This window comes from Chrysochloris asiatica, unplaced genomic scaffold (genome assembly GCF_000296735.1).
Source record: "Chrysochloris asiatica unplaced genomic scaffold, ChrAsi1.0 scaffold00176, whole genome shotgun sequence".
NCBI lineage: Eukaryota > Metazoa > Chordata > Mammalia > Afrosoricida > Chrysochloridae > Chrysochloris > Chrysochloris asiatica.
In genome coordinates, this window is record NW_006408694.1 from 6,846,052 (window position 1) to 6,855,922 (window position 9,871).

Below are 9,871 nucleotides of genomic sequence, written 5' to 3' on the forward strand. Positions count from 1 at the left end.
CTACCCCCCAAAAGAGAGATCAAGTGAAACAAATGCTGATAATTCTGGACTCCTGGGGTATGTTGCTAGTAGGACCACATTCCTGGGTGTGGTACCATCAAGATGGGTGGTTCAAACCCAGCATCTGTTCCTTGGAAACTCTATACATGGTCTCTATGAGTTGTAATCGATTAGATGGTACTTAACAACAATAACTATAAAAAGTAGACCAAGATTTACTACTAGGCCTAGCCCAATTCTCGCTTCTAGCACTAACCCTAGTCCCAACAACACACACTCCTACTTCAAAAAAACAGAGATCAAATGAAACAAACACAGATAACCCTGGAACCCTGAGCTAAACAGGAAAAGATAGAGAAGTGGATTGAATACTGAGTTGAAGAAGAAGCTGATCAGCAACAGTGAGACTGGTGATGGATGGAGAACTGTTAGCATCTAACTTGGAGAGGTGACCTTGAACTTTTACAAGCAGCATTGGATCCAGATGTTGGCCTGACAGTGCTGATACACATTGGTGGCTGGTGACAAGAAGGTGTGATTCTCTCTTGTTCCTAACACTACTGGTTACCAGAAACCTGGTCTGCTCCATTTCTCATCTACCCCCTGTACAGCTGCTGATATTTACAGATTACTTTTATAGTTGTAGGTCTTACACTTAGGTTTTTGATCCATATTGTACTGATTTTCACATGGATCTTGTTTAATTTTTCTGCAGATATCCAGTTTTTCCAGTATTTATTAATAATACTATCTCTTCCCATTTAATGGATCTTAGCCCTTTTTCAAAGATAAAGTATCCAGTGGTGGATGAATTTACTTCTGGGTTCTCGATTTTATTCCATTGTTCAATGTGTCTGTTATTGAACTAGTCCAGGTTCTTTTGACTACTCTGTCTGTATGGTAGATTTCGAGATCAAAGAGTGTAAACACTCTCACTTTATTAGTCTTCTTCAGTTATTGTTGTTGTTGTTATATGCCGTGGAGTTGGTTCTGACTCATAGCAACCCTGTACAGGGTTTCCAAGGCTATAAATCTTTACGGGAGCAGAAAGCCTCATCTTTCTCCCGCGGTGCAGCTGGTAGTTTCGAACTGCTGACCTCACGGTTCACAGCCTGATTCGTAACCACTACGCTACCAGAGCTCCTTCAGTAGTAGTTAGCTTATTAAGAGTCTCTAGTGGCACTGTGGTACTTGATGTGGCACTGTAATATAAGGATGTGATTGTTAACCACAAAGTCAGCAGTTCAAACCACAAGCCACTGCATAGGAGAAAGCTAAGGTTTTCTGCTTCTGTCAAGATTTACAGTCTTGGAAACCTTATCCAGGGTCACTATGAGTCAGAGTCAACTCATTGGCAGTGAGTTTGACAGTGGCTTTCCTTTCCATATAAAGTTGATGATTGATTTTTCCATTTTTTGACAAATGATGATGGAATATGGATGAGTATTACATCTATAGATTATTTTTGGTAGTATTGAAATTTTCACAATATGAAAAGTTTTCTTATCCATGAGCATGGTGTGCTCTATTTATATGTCTTTTTCAGTTTCTTGCAACAGTGTTAGATAGTTTTCTTTGTATAAGTCTTTTGAATCTCTTGTTAGGTTTATTCTTAAATATTTTATCCTTTGAAATTGTTGTTGCTTTTGGTGCCATCAAGTTAGTTCTGACTTATAGTGACCTATGCACAATAGAATAAAACACTGTCCAGTTCTGCACTGTCTTAAAATTGTTATATTTGAGGCCGTTGTTGTGCCAGTGTGTCAATGAATTTCCTTGAGGGATCTTCCTCTTTTTTGCTGACCCTCCATCTTACTAAACATGATTTTCTTCACCAGGTTCTTCCTGATAACATGTCCAAAATATGAAAGTTTCATCTTGGCTTCCAAGGAACACTCTGGGTAGAATTATTCCAAGACAGATTTGTTTGTTATTCTGGTACTTCTAATGTTGCTCCCCAGCATCATTATTCAAATGCATTGATTCTTCTATGGTCTTCCTTGTTCATTATCCAACTTTCACATGCATATGAGGTGATTGAGAATATCATGACTTAGGTCAGGTGCACCTTAGTCCTTGTATAGGATTTCCAAGGAGTGGCTAGTGATCTTGGACCTCCAACCTTGCAGCTCAAACCAACCTTGCAGTCTAGCACACTATAACTGTATGTGAGGGTCCCTTTATTTATTTTTGACAGTTTCTATACAAATTGATAACATTTTTCATTCTGTGTCAGCATTCTTATTAACTGTGTTCTGGTTGTTCCATTTCCAATATTCAGGTTTCCTTTAGGAGTTCTGGTGTAGCACTGTAGATTAAGCACTGGAATACTAACAGCAAAGTTGGTGGTTCAAACCCACCAGCTCCTCCTTGTAACCCTATACAAGTTCACAATGAATCAAAACCAACTTGATGGCTCTTAACAACAACAATAACACATTTCATTTGGATTCATACAGGCTTTTTTTGTTTTTGTTTTTTTCTTCTTCCATTGTGGAGAACCAATCTTTTTGGTTTTTGCATTTCTTTTAGAAGGTGATCTTAAAAAATAGTTTGTGTTCAAGGTTTAAAAGGTGAGTCTCAGGAAGATTTTTGCTTTCAGGTGATCCAATTAGTTTGGGAATTTTCAAGAATTTGAATTTTGCTCTTCATTTTTCTAACCAGTATTATCTGTTATCCCCCCAGTCAAATAGGTCCATGGTAGTAGCCAGGTACTATCCAGTTATGCTCTCAGGATAATTGAGGTTGTAGCTTATGTGGGTTTTAGAAACTTATTTCTTCTCCAGGATTTTGGTTGCCATCTTAATTGATTGCTCCTGATGAATAGACACCAATAATTATACCTCAGATGGCCCCAGATGCTATTCACCTCACAGGATGCAGAACATGAACTTTGTGAATGATACTGTGTCAGCTGACTGAGTTGTACCATGAGACTACAGTCCTAAGCCTTTTAAACCTGGAAAACAAATCTTGGAAGGTTTTTGGTTATGTCTGAGGAGTATTGATAGTTGCACCATCAATGAACATATGTGTCTGCCTATGTGTATCTGTGGTGTCCTGATGTGGTACTGTAGGATAAAGCACTGAACTATAAGATTGGCTTGAACTACAAGGATAGAGGCTCAAACTAACCAGCCACTCCTTGGGAACCTTATACAGGGTTTCTATGATTTGGTACCAGCTTGATGACACTTAACAACAGCAATAACAACACATATCTTTATTTAAATACATATGTAAATAATTTTATTTCTTCTTACATATGTGTACAACCACACCTACCCTTACATGTAATTGCACATACACATCTTTTTATGATCATAGACTAGTTTTTCTTTTTTCTTTTTTTGCATTGTAGGGTTGGTTACCCTCTTATATATGCCAACTTCTTTGGCTCAGACATCTTTTGCTCATGAACTCTTCTCAGTGACATAATTTACTTTGGTAATGCTGTGAGCCTTATACCCATATTCAGTGCCTTTTCCATTTCCCAAAATAACAAGTACTTTTGATTTAAATCCTTCTTCCTTGTTTTTCCTTCCTCCCCTTGGTAACCAGCATTGACCATTGTTCTCTTTATAAATGTTTATTCTCATTTAGGCTGAACATGTATAAATGTTTATTCTCAAACATTTATAAAGGCTTGAGACCCTCAGGTTGGAAAGCACTCAAAATATTACTCTTCAAATTAGAGATGACTGTGATGATTTGAATGGAGTAAAGCTTTTGGTACATTCATTTGCTGATGGAGCACAACTCAAAATAAGGAGAAACAGCCGCAACCATCTATCAATAATCACAATATGGAATGCACAAAGTATGAATGTAGGAAAATTGAAAGTTGTAAAAATTGAATTGGAACACATAAACATTGATATTCTAGGCACTAGTGAGCGGAAATGGACTGGTATTGGCCATTAATCTGACATTCACATGGTTTACTACACTGGGAATGACAAATTGCAGAGAAATGGCATCGCATTCATCATCAAAAAGAACATTTCAAGACCTGTCTTGAAATACAATGCTTTCTGCGATAGGATATTATCCATACACCTACATAGAAGACAAGTTAATACTACTATTATTCACATTTGCACACCAACCACTAAAGCCAGTGATGATGAAATAAAAGCGTTCTACCAACTGTTTCAAAAGTAGGATAAGATTAAGAACCAAGGAAACTGTAAGAAGAAATCCAAGGTGCACTGAATGCTTTGGCAAAGAAAAGGGCTCTGGGAATTGAAGGAATACAAATTGAAATCTTTCAACAAACTGAGGCAGCACTGGTGATACTCAGTCATCTATGTCAAGAAATTTGGAAGACAACTACCTGGTCAGCTGATTGTTAGAGATACATATATGCAATATACTTCAAAGAGAGGTAACCCAAGACAATGTGGAAACCATTGAACAATACCATTATTATGGTATGCAAATAAAATTTTGCTAAAGATAATTTTTAAATGGCTGCAACAATGTACTGTTTCATATGGAGATTCTGCCACATTCAGATGGGGATCTGGAACAAGGGATATCATTGCTTATATAAGATGGATCTTGGCTAAAAGCAGAGACTATCAGAAAGATGTTTACCTGTGATTTAGTGAATCATGGCAAGCTATGGACAGCATTGCCTATAACAAATATTCCGGAACACTTAATTGTCCTCATAAGAAACCTGCACATAGACCAAGAGACAGTCATTCGACCAAAACAGGGGGACACTGGAAGGTTTAAAATCAGGAAAGGTGTGCATCAAGGTTGTATTCTATCACCATAGTTATTTATACTGTATGCTGAGCAAATAATCTGAGAAACTGGATTATATTAAAATAACGTGCATTAAGATAGGAAGAAGACTCATTAACAACTTGCAATATGCAGATAATACAGCCTTGTTTGCTGAAAGTGAAGAGGGCTTAAATATAATCATTTACACCACCAAAGGGCACAGTCTGCAAGTCACCTCCTGGCCACCAGCTCTCAGTCCCTCTTTATCCATGAATCTAGAGTTCTCAGCTGCTCCTTGTCTCCATGTCCCCATCTCTGCTTCCATCTCTGGTGTCTCTGCTTCTCTGGATAAGGTCTCACATTCTGCTTGTGCTCTTCTCCCTTGATGGTCCTAGGATCCTCTGTTTCTGGTCTGTAAGATTAACTACTCCCCAGTTTTTGTTACAAAACTTCTACCTTTACAATTGTGACAGTCCCGATTAGTCATGATAACAGTTACTCACTATTGAATCATAAGAATCTTATCCCCATCTCTTTTTACTAGACCCATCTAGACAAGATGAAAACTATTCAGGGGGGACTCTATATCCCCCTACACTCTTAAACTAAACTCCCTCTTGAAATTTTGTAAGCCAGTCACTTCGTGCCATTATCACACCCTCATTTTAATTAGCCAATATCTATTGATACTTGATGTGAAAACTCCTTCCCTCTCTGTTGGTATTTTGAGCTCCTGCCTCCATGAGTATAGGTCAAGTTCATCAAATTGTAGAAATGTATCCTCATTTCCTTTATCAAAAATTGTTTTTATTTTTATCTTTCTCTAGTCAAGTTCTGATTATCAAGCCATCAAGACTAGGTTATCTGCAAGTTTGGGTGTTCTTGTGTGTCTCCCCTCCCTTCATATCAGCTGGATGCTTTACTCTCAGTTCTAGTCCTCTTTGTCCTTTTCCATGGGCTAAGGTGTCCCCAGGTCTCATCACACTTTGGACCAACCAGCCCTTCCTCTTCTCTCTGTCATCTCCAGGTCAACGGGATCTATGGAATGTGGTTGAACTCAGCCCATTTCTTCAGTGCTGCCCTTCCCCCTCTTCCATTCACTAGTAGACCAATGTGATCACCAGCAAGCTTATATGCCTGCTCATGTGTTCCCTTTGAGTTTTAGTCTTGGAGGGGGTTTGTCCTGAAGGGATTTGATTGCTTGCCTTAATGGCTTCCCAGCCAACAACTTGCTTATTCTTGTAGTAACCAATCATACTGTCATTTTTGGTTTGGGTTTTTCTTGATGATCTTTGTTTGAAGATGTATCTTCTGTCACTGTAGCTGTTCCAGGCTGGTCTGCTTGACCTTTCTAGGGACAATGTTCCACCTCATAAGGTTCTGGATGGGGCTCAGGATTCCACCTAAGGTTCTATACACTGCAAAGACTCTCCAAGATGCCTCTTTCACTGAGCAAGTTGTAGAACCCATTTTAGGTATTCTAACTGGTAGCGTAGTGGTTACGAATCGGGCTGCAAACCTTAAGGTCAGCGGTTCGAAACTGCCAGCTGCTCTGTGGGAGAAAGATCAGGCTTTCTAATCCCGTAAAGATTTACACCCTCGGAAACCCTGTACAGGGTCGCTATGGGTCAGAACCGACTCGACGGCACTTAACAACAACAACAAAAAATCAGTTATAAGCTGAGGACGGGCTTACAAATTTTTTGTTATCATGTTTCCTGAAATTCCTTTCTATCCCACTCAAGTGTCTATTTTACAATAGTAGGCAAGGGAAACCAATATTCATAAGGCAGTCAAGCATCTTATTATTTCCCGTGTTCAGACTATGTCTAGGACATATGCTAAAGCCCCATAGTATTGCTGTTTGTTGTCTACTTTGCCTCTCATATTAGTATTGGTTTCATTTATTTTGGAGTATTGTGATTAGTTGCAAATATGAGGATGAGTCAAAAATTATCTGCACTCTGACTGTAGAAATTATTTTAATAAAATTTTAAAAAAGACAAATACATCCTTTCTTTATAGTCTCCGTTTTTTTCAATCCAATTTGTCCATCTGTTAATACACTTTTGTATTCCTTTACTTTAAAATGTTTTAAGGTGAACTGTGAGCCACGAATGCACCATTGTTTTCACTTCTTCATCAGAGGTATATCTTTGTCCTCAAAAGGCTGCTTTCAGGGTACCAAAAGGTGAAAGTCTGAGGGAGCAAGGCCAGGGCTATAGGCAGAATGTTTTAACACTTCAAAACAAAGTTTTTGTGGAATGTCAATAGTGTGGGCCGAGGTGTGAAGCCATGCATTGTCATGAAAGATCACAAAGTCCTGGGATAGTAGTCCTTCTGTGTTTAATATCTGAAATTTAGGTTTCTCACTGTAATGAGCATTGTTGATCATTGTGTTCCAACACTGGCCCTTAAGAATCCCAGAAAACTGTAAGCATCAATTTTCCAACTTATAGTTAACTTTTGAACTTCTTGTTTGGTGATTAAGGATGTTTCCATTCCATACTCTGCCATTTACTCTCAGGCTTGTAGTGATGAATCCATGTCTTGTCACTAGTAACATTTTTTTTTTTTTTAAAGAAACTTTTACTTTTCTTTGTGTATAGGTCCAAATTTTGTTTGCAGATGTTCCAGTGTTCTTCCATGACAGTACCCAGCTCGCAGAAACTTTTCAAAACCCAAGTCTGTCGTGGATTATTTCATAGGAAGAGTCATGGCTGACTTGAAAATGAGTTGCCACATAATCCACTATCATACTATTCATCAGAATCACTTCATGTGCATGCTCAATGTTGTTTTCAACCATGGACATGGATGGGTATTTTAATATAACCAGAGTGCAAATAATTTTTGACTTACCCTTGTATATTTGTAATTGCAATGTCTTCTTGCTGTAGTGCCCCTTTTATTATTTTGTAATGATCTACTTTACTTCCATCCTCCATTTCTATTAGAGAGTTTCCATTAGCATCATTGTAGAGGAGCAGGGAGTTAAGTGTTAGTCTACTAACCGCAAAGTCATCATCAATTCAAATCCAACATCTCCTCTGCAGGACAAAGATGAACTTGTGTGCTCTTGTAAAGATCTATAGTCTCAAAAACCCTACCTCAAATACATCAATTCTTCTATGGTCTTTCTTATTCATTGTCCAACTTTCACATGCATATGAGGCTATGGAGAATACCATGACTTAGGTGAGGCACACCTTAGTCCTCAAACTGATATATTTATTTGCTCTTGAAGATTTTTAAGAGGTCTTGTGGAGCAGATTTGCCTATTGCAATACATTGTTTGATTCCTTGACTGCTGTTTCCATGAGTGTTGATAGTTGATCCAAGCAAAATAAAGTCTGACAACTTCAATCTTTTCTCCATTTATCATGAGGTTATTTATTGATCCAATTATTAGGATTTGTGTTTTCTTTACATTGGTGGTAGTGGCTATGTGTCGTGGAGTCAGTTCTGACTCATAGCGACCCTGTACAGGGTTTCTGAGGCTGTAAATCTTTACAGGAGTAAAAAGCCTCCTCTTTCTCCTTTGGAACAGCTGGTAATTTCGAACTGCTGACTTTGAGGTTTGCAGCCCGATTTGTAACCACTACAGTACCAGAGCTCTTTACGTTAGGTGCAACCAATACTGAAAGGTGGTCTTTGATCTGCATCAATATTATAAATCCTTTTCACTTTCAACAAGCAATGCTTTATCATTTGCATATCACAGGTTGTTAATGAGTCTTCCTCTAATCCTGATGCCAAATTCTCCTTCATATAATCCATATCATCAGATTATTTTCTCAGCATACAGATTGAATAAGTATGGTGAAAGAACACAGCCCTGCCACACATCTTTACTGATTCTAAACCATTCAGTATTCCCTGTTCTGTTCTCTTGGTCTATGTACATGTTCCTCATGAGTGCAATCAAATGCTCTGGAACACCAATTCTTAGCACTTTTATCCATAGCTTTTCATGATCCACATAGTCAAAGCATTTGCATAGTCAGTAAAGCACAAATAAACACATTTCTTATATTCTCTGCTTTCAGCCACCATCCGTCTGATGTCAGCAATGATATCCTTCGTTCCATGACCTCATCTGAATCCAGTTTCAGTTTCTGACAGTTACCTGTTGATGTACTGTTGCAACTATTTCTGAATTATCTTTAACAAAATGCTCTCTTCATTTACATAACAACAGCATATTCAATTTATATTATTTTTTATCATGAACTCCAGACCAGTGTCCCAGTAGAGGGGAATATCAGGCTCAGTTTTCTTAGATGCAAGTGATCTTATTTTCTTCAGTTCATATTTCAGTTTTCCAAAGTCAAATAAAATTTCTAACAAGGGATCTCCTATGGGAATTTGTTTTTTTTTAAAGTGTAAAATTACATAAGCCTTTCCTAGTGACTAATGGATAGCCCCATGCCTGGGCTCATCTCATGATCTAGCTTATCCTTACATCTTTCTATTGGTAATGAGTGTCCTGTGTTAAGTGTTATTGAATCAGTTCTGAATCACAGCCACCTTGTATGTTGTTGTTAAATGCCAACGAGTGGATTCTGATTTATAGCCACCCAGTATTGGGTTTCTAAAAAGCAGCTGGCTGGTAGGTTTGAAACACCTCCATTGCAGTTTGCAGTCCAGTGTTTATATTATAGCGCTACACCAGAACTCTATGTGAGTGAGTGCCCTAGCAACACTTCACAGCTCAGACTCATTCCCACACATTTTTACAGTTTAAAAATTCTGGGATTATTTTTTTTGTAACAATTAAGGTTCATTCATTGTAAACCTAGTTCATTTTGTCAGCTAGTGACCTAGTCTCTAGCAACTTCTAATCTATTTGTTAAGCAGTTGAAATGTAATAGAAAAGGAGGAACTCAAGAACTAAGAGTGTTTATCATGGAGAGAAGCAGGGAGCAAAAACAAAATAATGCTTTAAGGTATGGATTTAGTTCCTGATTTCCTCCAAGGATCTGAATGAAGTCTTGGGGAAATGTTTTCAGGGTCTGTTATTAAAGCAAAAGTTTATTAGGGTGAAAATAAAGTTTATAAGGAGTTTTAAGCTTGTTTGGGAGCAGTTTAGAAATAGTGTTTTTCAGAAAGATTATTTTAGAAGCCTGAACAT